The 20,309-nt window shown below is 35.4% G+C and overlaps 1 protein-coding gene across 5 annotated transcripts in view; it reads left to right on the top strand.

The window, feature by feature from the left end:
• Positions 1 to 20,309, top strand: part of IL1RAPL1 (interleukin 1 receptor accessory protein like 1) — a 723,370-nt gene that overhangs the window by 535,190 nt on the left and 167,871 nt on the right. The window lies entirely within an intron of this gene.

Below are 20,309 nucleotides of genomic sequence, written 5' to 3'. Positions count from 1 at the left end.
TGTGGGCCAGGTCATAATCTGAAAGAAAAAAAAAATAAAAATAAAATACTTCAACATCAGAATAATGTCCAGGTTCACTTAGCCAAACATTAGACAATTAACTCCGCCAATATCCTCCCACTCGTCTGAGGGTAATCACACCTTGCAGACTGACCTAGATACTGCCAGAAAACATCACTCCTCCAGAAAATGTTTGGGCTGGTTTGTTTGACCTCTCTATTTGGAAAATAAACATATTGGTGGAAAGAGTGGCACAGAAATAGGAGGCAATTGCTTAAGATAGTCTTGGATTTCATACATCAGGTCACCTATTGGTTAGGTGCAGGCCTGGTGCAGTCAGTACTCTCTCTCCCCACATTTCTGTGCTTCTTACTTCACAGTTGTCCACCTTGAATGGCAATGAAGGCAAGGCTCAAGTGTCAGGGCATGCCCATGGAGGATGTATATAGGAATGCCTGTCTTCTGTGGATACACATGATGTACTGAAACATCAACTGTGATGGCTCACCTCAAAATCTTACTGTTCTGGCAGGCCAAAGAATGGTGCTAACAGACTTCTGAGAAAACTCTCAGTAAACCTAGTTTGTTTGCTTTTGGAGAAGCCTCTGAAGTTCAGTTCTTAAACCAAGATACCTTCAGGAAGTGTCAAAATCATGGTGGGAAGTCTCCAGACCTATCTGATCTGTTTGTCTCCAGCAATGCTGGGTGACAGGCATCTGACATTTATTGCTGAGATATATCAGTCTCTTCTATAAATCAGTAATTAAAAATAATGTAACGGGACCACAGAACTGCTGCATTATTGTGTTGCATGGCTTTCATGAGACAGCATCAGACCAAAAGACGACTGCACAAGAAGAAGGAGTCTCCCTAAGAAGTATTTGATAGAGTGTTATGGAGTTTGGCTTGCTAAGACAAAAACCAAAGCTGGAGAATCTGCACTACTCGATCCTATAAACCTAAAGGCTCCCATGGTCTAAAGCAATTCAGTCAGTCATGGAAAAACTGTCCCGATATTCATCTGATATTCGGGAGAGTATTAAACCTGGTTACTGTGCAATGAGAAACCTTAGAGAGATACAGGAATCTAGAGACCTCATTTGAAATGTCTTTTTATCACACTGAATAATAATCAGGAAATCCCTGAGTAGGGATAGAAATTGAAGGAAAAAAATAATTTTTCAAAGTCTTTTCTTGAAACACAGCATGAGGCATCCAAAGCATGAGGAAGAGAAATTTTTGATGAGGAAAGAAAGTTTTACTCCCAATTTATCCTGGTCTGCATTTAATGTTTTTTGTTCGCAATTTCACTTCCAATTTTGTGATCAGTAACTTACTCCTTTTGCAAGGGAAAAAAATCTGTTCTCTTTTTAAGCTTTTCTCCTGACAAAGGGTTCCTAGATAGCTGTGGTGACTTCAGTATAAACTGCTTCTCTGGAAACAATGCCTCTAGATAAAATATTATCTCAAATATAAGCTTCAAAAGTATGAAGCCAGCAAGACATTTAGAGCTATAAGGAAGAGTGTTTTCTGCTCAGCTCTGAGCTATTCTGTGGGCTGGCAGTAGCATGAGATGAGGAGCAAGGAAAAGCAGGTAATGAAGGGGAGGCAAGGGGATGTAGAGCACAGGTAATGAGGAACAACATGCAGATGCAAAGAACTGCATCCTATTATTTTTTTCCTCTTACATTCAGTACACTACCAAAATCAGCAAACAAAGCCCTACTGACATTAAAAAAAAAAAAAAAAAAAAAAAACTTTCTAATATGTGAAAATCCTAACCATCAAATAACTGCATATTTTTAAAATTCTAGATTAATTTAGATATTATAAATTTGATAGAAATATATCAATGACATACATATTTATAAAAAATCTCTTCTGTTTTTCTGTATTGGGAAATTTTGAGGCTTTTCTGTTTCACATGGCTTTTCAGTTAACCCTGTTTTTCCCACCAGCATTGTAAAACATTCATTCTTCCTAAAGAAACAGGAATCATCATACTTTTAGTCTGACTGTAGAAAATCCGATTCTATTATCAAGTTGGTCCGATTTTATGAAACAAAAGAAGAAAGGTGTGTTTCCACAACAGACCATAGTGGATCAGAATTAAAGAAACAACCAAACCAAACCAAGCCAAAATCTCAAGAATGATCCCAAACACTTCATAAACTAGTTATCCTATGGTCTCCCATTTTGCAATGCATTTCCTGATTATGCACAAGCCTGTAATTTGAAATGCCAAAATTCACCTAGAAAAATAAAGCAATTGTTGAATTATTTTCAGTTAGGGGCAAGGAAAAAAAGAAAAAAGAAAAAAGAGAGAGAGATTCCCAGCATTATATGACATCCCTGGAGGTCTTTAACGGACGTTTAGATTTAGACCTTAGTGGTATGATTTAGTGGAGAACTTGTTAGTGTTAGGTCAGAGGTTGGACTCGGTGATCTTGGAGGTCTCTTCCAACGTAGATGATTCTGTGATTCTGTGGACCTAAAAGATAAATCTGGATAGGCATCTAAATACTTTCTCTGTGATCTGAATGAAATGAGTTTTATCAAATTTAATCCAACACTAATTTACCCTTGTGACCAAATATGAAATGAATGTAGTTTTTTTCTTATTTATTTCAGGCCATAATTTCCGTAAAATTAAACTGACTACTATCTAGGGGGTTGCTTGCTCCACCTTCTGAACATTTGTTCATGAAAAAATGTCAGTAAAGCTTCTTTGACTTTGTTGCTTTTATTGGTGGTGTTTTTTTGTTTGTTTGTTTGTTTGTTTGTTTGTTTTCCCTAAAATAAAAATAAGAATATAAGGAAGGTCTGGAAGGAGACAAGGGTACTTCAGGTAGAGGAGAATACTAGTTCATTTATACCACCATGTTTTCTTAAAAATCTTCCACACAAATTGGCTTTGTTAATAATAAAAGAATTCCTTAGTTATCTTAATCAGTAACTGTATAAATAAATTAACTAAAGTGATATGAAATAACTAGCAATATGTGTCTCCTTTCTGCATGATAATTAAAATGTAAGAATATTTAATATTTTTTGATCTTTACACAATTATTCTAACTGTCATAACAGGAATAGAAGCTTTTTCATAATGATATAGGGAGTTACTCTAATTACACTAGTGTTCTTTACACTACAGTAATCTGGCTTTGAAGAAGAAAGCCCCAGTCCCTTCCAAGTGCTTCCACATAGCAGCAAACTCTGTTAACTGGAACATGAAACTTTTGGGTAGACCTGTGTGGTACCAGGAGTTGGACTTGATGATCCCTTCCAACTCGGGATATTCTCTGATTCTATGATTCTATGCCAATGTGAAGGAGGTTCCTGCACAGTCACTGGCCCAGCACAAAGTGAAAGGAAATGTTGTCGCCTCCTGTCACCCATCCCATGCACAGAAAGGAGCAGTATCAGTCATTTCAACTGCTTGAAGTATCATTTAAATAGAAATGTTCTATACTACAATATTCTGGTCTCATTGCAATAACTATTTTATAATAACTGCAAATATTTGTAAGAAAATAAATATTACAAGAATGCTATACTTATAAAATAAAAAAGATCAAGTTACTATTCATATTAATTACAGAAATTAATGAAGCACATACTTCATTTAACCCACATTAAGAGTATTAAGAAAAAAAAATATATAGCCAATATTACAAAGTTACCTCTTTTATGCTAATGTAATGGATACATTTGAGATGTAAGGCTAGAGAGTCTCATGTATTGTTTCCTTCACAACTTTTCTAGGCAAATCATTTGAAGCAACAAATGTTTGTATTTCTGAATAATTCATTCAGGGTCTGATTTTTCATGGGATTTCTAAAAGCATACATGGCATGTTTCTGTTCATTAAAAATCATAGGAGAACTAGCTTCTTTACATTGGCTTTTAGGGGTTGACAGGGAACATATCAACCAGTTTATTATCGCTTAAATCATATTTGTAGAGTATTTTTGTGGGTTTGTTATGTATTTTTTTAATCTCTTGCAAATTTCTTTTAACCAGAATATTCATCTCACTCAAATAATAATTAGAGGATTTCTTACTGGCAGATATTTTCTACTTTTAAAATACTTACAAATGGAGCAGCCAGTGTTGTGCAACCCTATATATATATATATATATATATATATATATATATATATATATATATTCCTTTTTCAAATGACAATCAATGTCAAAGAATATATTTTAGCATAGATACAGTGCCCAAGACAGCATTTGTAGTTTCTCAGTTTTTTGGAAGACTCGGGCATTTTTTAAAAGATTATGTATATTAGTACCTTCTGTCATGTTAGTAATAAATCCATGAGATTACTCTTTGTAGAGAAATGAAATAAAATAAAATAAAAATTACTTTTACAAGGGCAAAGTCCAAGACTGAAATTATTTGGAATTACTTCTACAGAATGAATGATCTTCAGTTTGTCTAGGGTGTTGTCAGTATAGTTTACCTACTGTAACAGATAAATATGCTAGTGCATTAATAACAATAACAGTTCAAACCTAGCTTAAGTCAAAAATTAAAATGGATATTATACAGATGATATTTATTCATATTCTCAGAACTCAGAACTTCAAAAACTTTTTTACAAGCACTGCTTCCTGTTATAATTCATTGCCTACTAGCTCAATTTTATGAATGTTGCATCCTTCTTTCAGTTACTTTGAGAGTTCCTTATGCCAGTCTCTCTTCTCTGGGTAAAGAGAACAGGTTAGGTCAAAAATGGAGTCTGGTTCCCAGGGAAGTCTGAGCCAGCATGTCAGCAGTTTAAAAAAGAAAGGACTATAAAACCTTCTGCTTTTATAGAAGATAAAAGTGTAAGAAGAAGGCAAATTTTCCTCTTAACTGTTTCCTGGAACCAAAAGATAAAAAGATGTGTAGAATCAGACACACAAAAATATTCAGAAGCCTAACTTCTGTTGCTCACATTACTTCTGTGTTTCTGCTATTTATGCATTATGAAGAGTGTTCATCCTTCTTGAGACATGTGACTTGAATAGGTTCTTGAAATAGTCAGTGGAGCCTCTTGAGGTCACACAATTTTACCCTGGCAGCTAGGTTAGCCACTCATGGTGTGATGTTCCGTGATTGCTTTAATGTAGTGTAAGTCTGTGGTGCTCTGATATCTGTCTCCTGGTGTTCTTCTCCTCTTTAACCCAGCTTCAGCATTCATACTCAACAGGCTCATTAGATGGCTAAAAAGTAATCCTAAAAGAAAACCAACTTCAGCTAAACAGCTTACTCTGTTGATGGTGACATAGCTGCAACAAAACATTGGTGCCAATACATGGTGAAAGTGGGAGAGCATGGCCAGGGAGCAAAGCAAGGAGAAGACAAAATAAAGTTTTTGTTTGTTTGTTTGTTTTTATTGTTGGTGGTGTTTTGGTTTGGTTTGGTTTGGTTTGGTTTGGTTTGGTTTTGGCTCAAAGCAGTTATGAAACATCACTCTAAGACGATATGTGATTAAAGTTCCCCATTGGGACAGTATATATATCATCCATATATACAAATAAGACACCCTTAAGACATAAATCATTATGTCAGATTGGAACTGCTCTGCAGCTGCAAGCATCTTCCTGTCAAGATGGGATTTTGGACCGTAGCACACCAGTGATTCACTCTATTCACTGTATGGTTTAGACTCTTTGCTAAGGCATATGGAATGATATACTTGAAGTTGGAGCGTGTGCATATTTTCCTTCATGATACCTATGTACCACAGGTGAATGCTGCACTTTCAAAAATATTTAAAATAGACCTTTCAAAAGCATGTTACATTGAACCATTTTAAACCATTAATTTTATAATTGGAAATGTCATAGATATTTCACAGAAAATTATACCCCAGATTTTCTATTGTGTTTACATTTTTGACTGTTAAATTAATCAAAATGCAATTCCACAAATGGAGATGTGTTCATGATTTATCATGACCAAGAGATAATGACAAGAGATAATTCCATCAGCTAATCATTATTTTGATATTATTAAAAGTTATAAATGAAACATACTGTTACTTAATTTGCTATCTGGTATCCTGTTACAGAGACTTGAGAGTGATTAATACATCCTACTTGGAAATATATATATATATTAGTCATATCAACTGTTTAATTAGACTTTCAGTTAATTTTATCAGCTTTTCTTCCTTCAACTCCTTTCTATTTTATATTGATATGAGTAAAGACCATTGTTGATAGTCCTTGTTTTCCAGTTAAGTATACATAATAAATTAGTGATACTAAGAATAACATAATAAATATATTTGAAGGACTGATTTTAGTCACAGAGCTCATCAAACATCAAAGACAATTTAAATTTTAACAGGGGAGATTTTCAATTGTAAATTTGCAGTCTTTTAGAATTGTAATGTCAGAAGATTTATTTTATTTGTTCCTCTTAATGGCATGAAAAAAATAATCTCAAGATCAATTCTGCCTTTGAAATACTGATTTTTTATATTTTAAAAAATATATACTGGTTTTGATAAAATCTGCACAAGTAAGGTTATTGACTCTACTTTATCAGCACAATACACTGAAAAGTTATTGTATGTCTAACCTAATAATTGTGTGATACATTATTTTTACTTTGTCTGACTCCATACAATAAGCAATTATCAATGCAAATGTTCTAAATAATTTTAAGAGGAAATCACTTTGTTTTTCAATTTCTTTCTTTTTCTTTTTTTTTTTCCTTTACAATGCAAAGACCATATTTTTCAGTAGTTGTAGTCTGCTGTAGTCCACATCCATATGTGCCAACTACCAAATCACCACCCTCTCTACAACTGAATGTCTTCATGCGTCCTTTTTTTCCCAACTCTATTTTGCGTTAAGCTTTTTTATGGAATTATAAGTAGAGCTTCAGCATCAAGTAGATCAAAAGAGAAGACTGTATCAAGAGAAGTCATTATCTCTCAGATGTTGAGTCTCTCCTTTTTGAATTTTGCTCGTTATTTAGAAGTGTTATCCTCATTATTGCAAGATAGTGTCACTGATCCATCTATCACAAACTACTCTGCAGCCTCCCTACCCTATCTCCTGTTTTGATTTGTGGCAATCTTTTAACAAGTGTGGGTGTGGAATGACTCCTCTGAGCTGTCATAATATCCCAAGGCATGAAATGTTATTCATGAGTTTTTCTGTCCTGAATTCACTATGCTTTCAACCCTCCTGTTTGGTTCTCCTGATATTTCACTGCTGAAGCTGTGAGTGGAGGCTTCTTTGACCTGGTGCAGAGGAGGAGGCTCCACTGGATTGAGTGCATAGCTTAAACAAAGGCTATATTAATCTGGAGGCTGTTTTACCCTCAGGATGGAAACCTGTGGTATACAGTTGAAATGAGTCTAAAGAGGAGAATTACAATCAGCCTGTTTCTAGCTCTGTATTTAGTATGTCTGAGTTTTTCAATGAGTTATCTAAATCCAGAGGGCAATAGAAGTTTCAGGCAGATGGAGAAGGATGGACAAAACTAAGAAAGACAATGAACATGGAATTAAACATGGAACTGGTAAGGCCTTGACTACCATACTAATGACAGTGGTCATTAGCTTGTGTAAGATTCCTTGATAATCTTGATCCTAGGTAGATTTAGATATGCCAAAGAAATTTGGAAATGGAACTGATTCCATTTCAGTAGAAGTGCTTGGTATGTTAGATATAGTTTCTACAACACCTTAATCCACATACACAGAGAAGACATACACAGATCTGCCTGTAATAGTTTACAATCAATCCACAAATGAAATATAGGGCTTCACTAGTTAAACACGATTGAAGATGGAAACTGTCATGTATCTATAATTGTTAGTTATTCCCAAGTCATTTACTTTGGGTCGCAAAAAGTTGAGCTTCAGTAATTGACCACTATCAAAAATTACTGAAATGTGTATTTAGTGCATTGTAAATGCAAGAGAAAACATTGATAAGGTTTAATATAACACTATTTTAATTGCTTTTCATATGGGTAACTATACACATAATCAGTTACAGTTGCAAAGCAAACGCTATGCCAATCCTTATACTGTGATAACACATCTGTGATGTAGAGAACAGTAATGAATCAGTACTAAATTATCTAACATCATTTTTTTTTATTTATAATGTAACATAACAAATCTCCTTCACAATTATTAATGATAAGTTAATAATAAATTAGAAGTGACTGTCTGGACCATTTAAAGCATTAAATTTCAGGCATACAGACACTGATGTGTATATAAAAACTAACACACTACTTTGAAATCTAAAAATCTTTCCCACATTCATGCCTCATACCTGCTACCAGTACAACAATCTATCATACATGAATGCCATTTCTAGGAAATCCTTTTTCTTTTTTTTTTTTTTTCTTTTTTTCCCCTCAGTTTTCCTTAAAGCAGGATCATACCATTAAGTCCTTCTATCCTATAAATATATTCAGTAAAAGGAGGCTGTTTGTATATATTTTTTTCTGACCTCTGCATACAGAATGATAACTTATATATCAGATTTAAAGGGTGTATTTCAATAAATGAAACATTTTTACTTTACCTTCCAACAAATACAGTATGTATCATACTGGTAAATATGTGTACATAAATTAGGGTGTTTTTTTGTTTTGGTTTTGTTTTTTGTTATTGTTGGTTTTGTTTTTTTAAATACAATATGAACTAAACTTTTGGGTTTACTTGCCAACTAATTCAAAAAACAAGCAACAATCATCTAAAAAAAACTTTACCAGCAGGTTTTACAGCACTTAAATATATTCAGCTAGGTCAGAAGAGAAAAATAAAATCTGAATAAAAGTAAAACTTTTTTTGTTACAATTTTATAGTTCAGGATAGAGTAAATGTAGAAATATACAGCTTTAATAATGAAAAAACAACTTGGTATGTATAAATAATATGCATAGAAATTTTAGTTGCATAAGAATATATTGTTTTAAAGTCTCTCTTTAAATGTGGCATTTAAAATGGAAGATGTTAGTTTCTGATATCAACATGTTGTTTTTGTAGATTACAGATACAAACAGGACCAGACTACAGTTATTATAGATTTACCGGCTGAATGGAAAACATATAACTATAAATACATAATAAAAACAAACTGTTGTACACATAGATAAAAAATGACATCCTATATCATTGTCCTTATGGTATTACGAGAAACATAATTGTGTTTTATAAGACGAGAATAAACTGCTTTTAATCTTTTGACTGTTTTCTGATTAAAAAAAAAAAAAAAAAAAAAAGTAAATAAATTATTGTTAAAATTGGGATTTAAAATAGGAACTTAAACTGGGAAAAGACAATAAAAGGAAAAAATTTTCAACGAGATTAATTGTTCATTATGCACCCATGCTACTGATTTCTGTCTACTTAGAACATCAATCTAAAGAATGTATTTTTCTTTAAGGAAAGTTTGAGGGAAGGAAGGAAGGAAGGAAGGAAGGAAGGAAGGAAGGAAGGAAGGAAGAAAAGAAAGAAAGAAAGAAAGAAAGAAAGAAAGAAAGAAAGAAAGAAAGAAAGAAAGAAAGAAAGAAAGAAAGAAAGAAAGAAAGAAAGAGAAAGGAAAGACAGAAAGACAGGCAGAAAGGCAGAAAGACGGACAGACAGACAGAAAGGCAGAAAGACGAACAGATAGACAGACAGAAAAAAAAAGACAGTCAGAAAGAAAGAAAGAAAGAAAGAAAGAAAGAAAGAAAGAAAGAAAGAATAAAAAAGTAAGAAGAATATTCAGTTAATCCTAAATAAAATTCAAGACTGTTAACAGTCTGTTTCAAGACTGGAAATAGGTGGCTCAAAGGAGAATCCTTAATATGTAACTAAAATAATTTTTTTTTGATGCATTAATATTAGTGTTTTGTTGTTGGTGATTATTTGCTTGTTTGTTTCTGATAATGATTGATGGGAGAAAAAAGGCCTGGTAGAATCTTGATTCTTAATTCAGAATCTGAAGTTTTATTAAAATAGATATTTTTATTAAGGATTTATAAATTATACACGTTTTACAAAACTTCATTAAAAAATCTATCACAAAGTAGTAAGAAAATAAATAGTGAGATGGAAATCTGGCTTATGTAATTAATAACAAAAATAATTTCAGAAATGTTGCATTGAAAAAATTCTATAACTTTCTTTAAGAAGAGTTTCGCTGATTCTCTTTAGCCAATCAAATTCAGGTATCTTTGCAATTTAAACCCTTTTCAAGTTAAGGATTCAAGACTTTGCATCTTTCTATAGATATAAATAATTCAGAAGCCTGAGAACCATTGATCAGTTTTGTATTGGAAATAAAATATAACAGTGTCTTTAAAAAACCTTAAAGAGCCCTTTCAAATTTTTATTATATGTACATGTAAAACGTCCTGCCCTTGTCAGGCTTCATTCTCTAGAGGGTTGTACACTTTCGTCTCCAGTAATCATCCCTGTAGAATTTTACAAGCAATGCTGCTGGCAAATATATCCTTCACAAAAAAAATCCCAAAGCCACTAAATGTTCCCTCAGTTCTAGTTCTGTTTCTTAAATTTTTCTTTGAAAATAGTTGTCTCTACTGAGATAGTGCCTATCAACCCCTATCATAAATATTTTTCTCTTGTAATTAATAATTAAGACAATTTTCTAGCCCAGGTTCTGTCTTGTCTCACTACTATCATTTCCCAGGTTATTCTAGTCTAACTGCAAAGTATCATCTGAGATTCATACGCTATGCATTTTGCAGAACTAGAATACCTGCCAGTAATGGACTGTTCTTCAGTTGTCTATGTGAGAGACATTTAAAAGACAAGTATCCAGTTTCAAATTAGCCTTTGGGACAGACCCTTCTCAGAGCAGTAAAGCAAGAAAACTTTGCCTAGAAGAGCACCTTTTAGAACAGAAAAACCTTCTTAAGTAGCAGTTCCTGTAAGGAAAAGGGCTTCCTTTCCTGTTGAAGTTTCACCCACACACCCTGAGAATAGAAGAGACTTTCTAGTTCCCCAAGATCCTCCATAAAATTGACAGAAAATTTATTGAACAAGAGACAGTCGTTATCTCAGAAGGACATTCATTTTCCCACATCTTCACCAGAACTCACAGAGGAACATCAAAAATCCTCTAACACTCATTCAGATGAGACTACATTTCATACATAGCAGAAACAGCTAAGGCAGATATGACCCTATTTCAAAATAGATTTATTGGTGATGGCCAGGTAGAGCAAACCGCAACTGAAATTATTAAAACTTGTTAGTTTTACAGTCTACACCGTAAAACAACTTTTCTGTATGTTTTGTTAGAAGCAAAAACTGCAAGCTTCTAGAGTAAAGACTTCTATTCTAGTATATACAGACTATCTAGAGCAAAGCCTGACCAGTAATATCTAGTCACAGTGACTGCTTTCACAATAATAATAATTGTTTTGCCCTTTCCTTGGAAAGAGATTTAGAATACAGTTATTACTCCTCAAACCCTTCTCCACTGTGCTGACCTCTCCATGAACCTATAAGTATCATTCCTGTAAAGGACACTGTGTTAATCCTTCAGCAATCTCTTCCAAGTCAAAAGCAGAAAGAAAGACAATGAAGAAAGGCAAAACATGTTCCATACAGTACAAATATCTCTGAAAACTATATTAGATATAAACTCTACACATCCTATTCAATATCCTTCTTATTAGGAGATATTTTGCAGCTGCCAGACACCCCAAAGGACTCTACAAAGATAGGAAATACCAGTTATTTTTTGTAATGTTCATCTGGTGTTTCTGACAACTGAAAACTCTGTAAGGTCATGGTGTATTCAGACTGAACTTTCTGTGTTTCAGTTTGTGCCCATTGTTTGTTGTCCTGTCACTAGGCACCACTGAAAAGAGTCTGGCCCAATCCTCTTGACCTCCTTCCTTGAGATATTTGTACACATTAAGTTACCCTCTCAATCTTTTCTTCTCCAAGCTAAACAGGCCCAGTTCTCTCAAACTGTCCTCATGACAGATGCTCCAGTCCCCTCATTATCTTCGTGGCCCTCCTCTGGATTCACTCCAGTAGTTCCACATCCCTCTTGTACTGGGGAGTCTAGAACTGGACACAATACTCCAGGTGTAGCCTCATCAGGGCTGAGTAGAGGGTGAGGATCACCACCCTTACCTGATGGCAACACTTCCAAATGCAGCCCAGGATACCGTTGGCCTTCCTGGCCACAAGGGAACGTTGCTGGCTCATAGTCAGCCTGCTGTCCTGCAGGCCTCCCAGGTCTCTCTCTGCAGAGCTGCTCTCCAGCAGGTCAACCCCCAGCTTTTATTGGGTTATTTTTCTCTAGGTGAAGGACACTGCACTTACCTTCGTTTAACTTCCTGAGTTTTCTCACCACCCAACTCAGCAGCCTGTCAAGGTCCCACTGAAAGTTAGCAGAGCCCTCTGGGGTATCAGCCACTCCTGCCAGATTTGTGTCATCAGCAAACACTATTCCATCATCCAGGTCATTGTAATTCAGATGTAATTCAGGAGTTCTTGCACTAAGATCCCCCAATATCCTGCATATTACAGCTGCCATTTGCTATTTCATCAGCTTTGCAAGGAACCAGACCATATGTTTGGGTGCATCCACCATACCTATTTCTACTGCCATTTTTAATGAGAAATAAAAGGTTATATATATATATAAATAAATATAATATGCATACATTCAGTAAAATTTATGTGTAGTAATTACACGTTTCAAGAGCATGCTTATTAGTACTCTCCTCCATAGATTATTATTATTTGCAGGCAAAAGCCTCTATGTATTTCAGAAGAGAACATGCTTCCATCTCCAGAACTAACTTCTGAAATAGTCTAAACTGAGGAGAAATGCTAAAATGCATGTTATCAAATTCAATGCACCTGCTTGCCTTTTGTTAGACCACTTTGTACCAGCAGTATAGTTTCTGTGATTTAATGAGCTATGCATGCATGAGCTTATGTGATATCACACACAAACTTCCTCATTAGCAGTTTACAGAGTCATGGAAAGAACCATCATGTGGAAATGCTTAATGAAACATGAAAGAGCTTTTTACATGCTCCCAGTATCTTTTGCTCTTTTCTATATTAATGGCAGCTTTTTCCTGTGGGTACGTCATGTACTCCTTATCTCTGTTATCAGATGTTGATTTTCAATGACAGGTATGATATACAGAATTGAAATCTTTCAATATGCTGTATCTAGTGTTGTGCTCAAATTTCAATAAAAAGCCTGAACTTTAGAAATAACTCTAAAGGTATCTGAGGGATCCTTCAAAGACTTCTAACTAAACAGCTGGCTCCGAGAAAACAGAAATGATGTGTATGGTAATTAGGGGAAGAAATAAGAAGGAGATTGGGAGACTAGGTACAATGGGTATAACCAGAGAGCCTTCTGCAGAATGAAAAATCAAGGATATTTAAAATCAAGCATATTTAAAACCAAAGTTTCAAGCATCAGACAATGAGAATGAAGGAAACACACAAAGACTTGGATAAGGATAAATAAGGATAAAGGTCCTAGCAGGGGCTGAGGAGAAAATGAGCAAAGACTGGGAAGCAGCAGAAAAGGAGGAGGAAATCATGGGGCACAACACAGTCACAGCCCATTATGGAGGTTATCATCGGGGCAACACACACTCCCCATCACCTTACAGAGGAAAAGGCAATCCACAGTCCTCTCACTGAAGGAAGAAAACTAGTATGACAAGTAAAGCACCCAAACACAGAAGGAAAGGAGGATGTGTACTGAGTGAATGTGTTGAGGGAGGCATGGAAGGCAATAAGAAAGAAACTGTTCACACTGTAGAGATTGCAAGAGACATCAAGGGAGAGATTCCTTAATAATCTTCTAATTGGGTTAATGTTAGCCTGTAAGGCTAATACTGATTCCTTCTGTGTTAAATGAAAGCTGAAAGAAATGTAAGCAAATCCTAATGCAGAAAATTTATTAAATTTCTAATTATATTAGATCATGCTGGGTTATAATTATCCAGTTGTGTTTCTGTTGAGCACTTATACATACAACAAGATATTTTAATAAGTATGAAGCACTAAAAAAACTAATTCCTGGCTGGAAAAAAAAAAAAAAAAAAAAAAAAAAAAAAAAAAGTCAGAAAATGCTCTGTCTTTTAAGTATGACTGATAGGCACTTTTCATTTGACCTTTGAAGTTTTAACATTTCCATATCCTTTCATCTTAACTATTTACTTTCAGTTTTAAGCTTATTACTGTCATGCAAGATTTGTGAGAATGACTGCTCATGACAAAAAACAAAACAAAACAAAACAAAACAAAACAAACTATGAAGGATGATATAGACCCTGTCCAGAACTGTGTACTAGCTTTAACAAGGGTATGTTTGTTTTCTGTGTACCTGTCTGGGCTACACAGAACATGAGAAATTGCATTTGGTATTGTATTGATCTGTCATAGCCTTTGCTATATTATCTATGTTCCTCTTATACTTCTATGTTTGCTAGCAAAATCTGTGCAATCATCAAATCCATGCAGACCAGGAAAGTCTTTAGAGAATGGAAGAAATTTTGAAATTATCGTCAGGTAGAGAGTTAATTTCTGATACTTCAGTATACAACCATGCCTCTTTATATATATGAATGCAGATACTGATACAACTAAGCAGTTTTAAAATATAGTGTAATTTTGCCAAGCAATTTGCCATGTTAATTCTCACTTTAGCAAAGCTTTAATAACCTCAGTCCTCAGTCAGGAATTTTCAGGAGCTAGTTCTTCATTGAAGACTTGGTTCAGCTGACTGGAATAGCTGAGAAATATATAGTATTTTTTGCCTGGGAGTCATTTGTATGAGTCCAGCTTAGGGAGGCAATAACGGAAGGCTGTTACATGGACTCTAGTTGTAAAGCCATGGGCATTCATTTTGGCAGTGCTTATAGAAAGGCAAAGGCTTAGACACCTTACAGAAAAATGAATTACTTTCACCTACTGAGATGGACCAGGGTCAGGAACTGCAGATACTTCCACAGTGAGACTGGTGGCCGGAGGCAAGTGGCTTTCCTCTCCCTGCCTTGCTTCCACTTCATCCTACTAATTCAGAGCTTGTCTGTTTTACTCTAGATGAAAGAGCAGAAAAGAGCTTCTCTGAAGCCACTAATTACTTGTCCCTTGCTTATAGCTTTCTCTCCAGGGTAAGGGCCTTCATTAGTTGGGAAAAATTGCTTCAGTCTCCTTCTAATAATTTGGTTTGAAAATTACTGATGAAAATGTGCTATATAGCACTAAGTATTGTAGAGATGTTAGGCTGCTGAGACACAAGGGCAGAAATGTCAGAAGGAGGAAAACTGACACTGCTTGTGTCAAAATGGTGAAATAGAATAAGGTGCTAGTGAACCAGCATTGTAAAGTCATATTTTTAATACAAATATATAGTTTTAAAAATTTGGAAACAAGAAAATACTGGAAAATCATGGATATACATTCATTTAATCTTTTGACTCCAGGATTTGATAGCTGGGAATTTTTTGACTGTTAAAAACTATAGTAGACAGTGCTGGGCATATTTGTAGCTGGTATCACTATGTCTTCCTGATTTAAACATAACTGGATAAACAACAATGAATTCCTAGCCTCTAATGACATTTTTTCAGTACATAAAATTACTGTGCATTGTTTTTTGGTTTTGTTTGATTGTTTGGTTTGGTTTGTTTGTTTGTTTTGGTTTCAATTTTATTTACTAAAAATGTTCAGAAGGTGATTTTATAAATACAAAATTTCTAAGGCCTGCATGGCTGTTGCACATCTCTGTCAAGAGAAAGTAAGACATAAAAGCTAAGTATTTAACTACCTAGCTTTTTTCCATTAATCACTGTATTGCCAGGAATATACTTTTACAGGGATAAATGACTAACATCAGAGAAGACCAGTTCAGAAGCACAATGGGGAGTCTGAGTTATTTCAGTATAGATACTTATTGGAGGATGTCCTCTGTAAAATTTATTTTAAAAATGCAATTAGAAAAATAGTTAAAATTTAATAATTAGAAATTATTTTCATTTTTAAAACATGCCGTTTGTGGGTTTATATGAAAGTGTGTAGGTAGTTAGTGTGTAGCTAGTTTGTTAAATGCTATAATTTCTGTGATCTTTCATTATTTTCAGAAAACGAGAAATGAATATTTAAAATGTGCTTTAAGTAAAAAATATTAAAAAGCTACAAAATATTCTCTTTATTGATTCACACCTAAGCAATATAGTATGTGGAAGATGTATTCTGCTTTAGACACAAGAAAAATATAAGTCAAAAGGTGCTAGAAAGCTCACTTGTCATGCTGGTGTTTGGAAAACTTGGGTGAGCAGTGTGGAAAGACATTAGAGAAGCTGTGGGCATGCTGCTTCCTCATGGAATGAAAAATCATTGTTCATTCCTGTTCTCAGGATTTAAAACAATGCTTCCCTGTATGCATTGATAATCCTTTCCTTCTTATAGCAAGGTCTGGTAATTTTCTAATTCCCATGTCTTGAATCATAGGGATATAAATATATATATATTATTCACCTACTAGTGTAGCAAAGATAACTCTTTTGTGTTGGGTTCTTGTTCATAAAGTTAAAAAAAAAAAAAAAAAAATCTTCTAACTGTTAGTAAAAATTTCTCTACAGAACCTAAATAAAGCTGTTTAATTTGAAAGATCAGTTCCATGTGTTCTGTGCGTGAGGATTTTCTTAAAAACCATGGATATTTTAAAACTATGTAATGAAAATAGTTTATTGAGATCTATGCCTAATTCCAGTCAAAGTAATGAAATAAACAGGAAAACATTTACAGGGGTGGGAGGGGAGGGGATGTGATCCTTAAAGAATTTCTTGCAGAGCTACCATAAAATGATTGTTTTAATTGTTTAGCTGAGGTTTCCATCCACACAGATAAACAAAGGTAACCCTCTTTAATGCAACATCTTAGTTTCAGTCACCACATGGAGCATGCTAATGCCTGCATTAGTGCATATTGGAGAAACAGAGGTATTTTATTAAACCACTCCATCTCAATGCAAGCCTACCTGCTCATACTACTGGTACTCTCAATGAACCTGATCTTAATGTTTCTGCTTATACTGGCAAATAGCTTCCATCTGTTTCATTAAATCATTTTGCTCTGTAAGAGACCAGAGAATCTGTCTGCATTGTTTTGTGTCAGTGTCCTAGGGAATGGGAAGTCCAGACTGGCCATTCAGGAATAACAGCTGTAAGAACTGTCTGTCACTCTAACAGAGACAACAATAAGTCAACGAATAAGTTCCTGACATCTTTGAATAGTATGTGATAGCCACATGCTCTTTTATAAAAGCCACTCAGTAATAGTGAGGGGTAGATGTTTCCAACATAATGTTCACACTATTTTGTCACCATCCAGAGATGGTTTCTTTTCTTTTTCCTATTTTCTGTCCTATTACTTTCTTTGGCTTTATGACTGCTTCTGTAGCTGTTCTTTTATGATTTGTTTTATGATTTGTCTCAAAGAGCTGCTGAACTGATGACAAGCAATCAATAAGGTGGTGGTACTGTGATTTAAAATTTGCATTATCCTGAAATATACCAGACTTGTTCATCATTAAAGCTGGCTTGTGTATCTCTCAGCTTGTGTGTCATGCTCTCCAGCACGGGCTAGCCTTGCTCTATGCCTCTTGTCTTTCCCTAGAACAATCCTCTCACATTCACTCCACACCAGTAGTGGGTGACACAGAAACTAGATTTGCCATTTCCCCTTTGTTGTCATAGGCAGTAGTGCTGGTCATTTGCAAAGACCTGGAGCTGCAGCAAAGAGAGAGATTTAGGTCCCAAGGGTGGTTTGGATGTGGTGTTACAACCTGAACAAAGGGCAGGGAAGGTGAGATCCCCAGTACCACCATAGGCTACAGGATAAATGCACCCTGCTGACATTTTAGACCCTTAAGGACATCGTTGATGAGCCAGATACGGCCTTGGCTACAGTACCCTTTTCTTCCCTGACCTACTTCAGTTCATTGTGCAAGTTCAATGAGAAATAATGTTGATAGCATTTTTAGTGTTTGGGAGAGAAAGAAAATCATGAAAAATGTCAATGGTAACATATTTTAACTACCCTGAATGCACTTAAACTGTGGACGTGCTTTAATACTAGTAAGCATGTGTATATACCCTCAGACTCTCAATAAATAAACAAACAAACAAAAAAAGAGCTTAAAAATGACCTGATTAGCTGATTAGACTTTTGTGGTCATTGCACACACCAAGCTCCATCCTGCACTGGAAAGGCAATACTAAGGGACATGCTTGAAAGCTCTTGCACAAGGCACTGAACAGCCCTGGTTCCAAGGCAAGAATCTGGAGCCTTGTGATTTACAGCCAATTCACTGAAATCCCCAAAAGATCTCACTTTTCTAGTGCATGCATTGATTTTGTTTTATACTGCAGACTCATGATTTTCAGCTCAGGAAAGAACTACTTTTAAGGTGACCCTTTCAGAAAATCTATTAAAAGTTGTGCATTTTTCGGGACCAGGAGGCAAAAAAGAGTCTCCTCAGCTAGCTCAGTGGCGAAGCATAGTGTTCAGACTTATCTTGTGGTGCAGGATGTACAAAGGCACTTCTGAGGGCACTGTCTTCACTAATCCATACTCTTTGGTCGCTATAAAGACATTGTGATTACCGGTCTGTGTAAATACGAATGAGCAGAGAACTTACCAGGTGATACCACTGTGAAGCTGTTACAGGCCAAATGAGTCCAGAGTCTACACGAACCACAGGTTGGAACATCTCCTCATACCTGCAAGTGGTGACTGTGATGAGCTTTCCTTGACTACTGGAAGAAAAATTAAAGCAAACCTGACAGAGAATTTACAAAACAGAGAACTGTGTACTTCTGTATACACCACTGCACACATTTACATGGTGCCTTCTGGATCTTAGGCACAAAAAGAAAGTGTACGGCTGCTGGAAGCAGGGTCAGGCAACATGGAAGGGCTGCAGGGGTGCTGTTCACCTTTGTAGGGAGATAATTAGTGCAGCAAAAGCCTAATTAGAGTTGAAGCTAGCCAGGTATGTGGGAGACAATAAAAAGGGCTTTTTTAAATATGTGAACAGAAAAAGGAGGAACAGAGAAAATATAGGTACTCTACCTGATGGGCATGGTCACCTCACAAACAAAGACATAGGCAAAGCAGAGACGTTTAATGCCTTCTTTGACTCTGTCTTCAACACCAATGATGGGCTTTGGGACCCAGGGTGCCCTGAGCTGGAGGACCGTGATGGTGGGAATGATAAACTCCCAATGGACCTTGAACATGTGAAGGATTTGCTGCTCCACCTGGATCCATATAAGTGCATGGGTCCAGATGGGATTCATCCCAGGGTGCTCAGAGAGCTGGCTGATATCACTGTGGGACCTGTCTTGATTATTTTTAAAGAGTCTTTGGAATTTGGAGAGGTCCCAGTAGACTGGAAGCTGGCAAATGTTGTGCCAATTTTCAAGAAGGGCGAGAAAGAAGACCCTAGCAATTACAGGCCTGTCAATCTCACGTCAGTGCCTGGTAAAAATATGAAGATGATTCTTGAAGTTATTGAAGCACACCTGGGGAACAATGCAGTCATTGGTCTCAGCCAACATGGGTTCATGAGGGGTAGGTCCTGTTTAACAAAGTTAGCTTCCTTTTATAATAAGATCACCCATCTAGTTGATCAAGGGAAGACAGATGATGTAATCTTTTTGGGTTTCAGTAAAGCTTTTGATACAGTTTTCTTGTCTACCTCTGATATTATGTGGCTTAGGAAATTTAGCAAGGTACTATTAGTCACAACTTGGTATTGTTGTTACTAATCTTTCCAGTAAAAATGAATTTCATATTGTATATAACAGCAGAACTGTTGTATACTTATTTCAGTATTAATACATTCTTGTAACAATCTTGTAGACTGCACAATCCATCCAAATGTCCCAGGAGTCTTTCTGTGTTTCACCTTGGTATTAGCACTGTAGGCCATAGGTGTCACTCAGCAGATGTTGATCTCACTTACAAAGCTTACGTAAGACTATGTATAGACTAATTTCACAGTTCTTGACATGCTACAGAACAGAAAGATAGAAATGAAAGTTTATGTTTAAATAACTTTTGAATTTATTTTGACCCAGAGATATCAGAACTGGATAGTAATGAAACAAGATCAATGTCGGCTTGAATCTTTATAATATGATGTTCTTGCTGCATTTCAGAGCACATGAGATCAGTGATCTTCCTGAACATCTGGGAATGCTAAAGATTTTTCTTCCCCTTCACAGAAAAAAAAAAAAAAAAAAAAAAAAAAAAAAAAAAAAAAAA

This window comes from Oxyura jamaicensis, chromosome 1, assembly GCF_011077185.1.
Source record: "Oxyura jamaicensis isolate SHBP4307 breed ruddy duck chromosome 1, BPBGC_Ojam_1.0, whole genome shotgun sequence".
Taxonomy (NCBI): Eukaryota; Metazoa; Chordata; class Aves; order Anseriformes; family Anatidae; genus Oxyura; species Oxyura jamaicensis.
The sequence above is the reverse complement of the archived record's forward strand: the minus strand, read 5'-3'. Positions and strand labels throughout refer to the sequence as shown.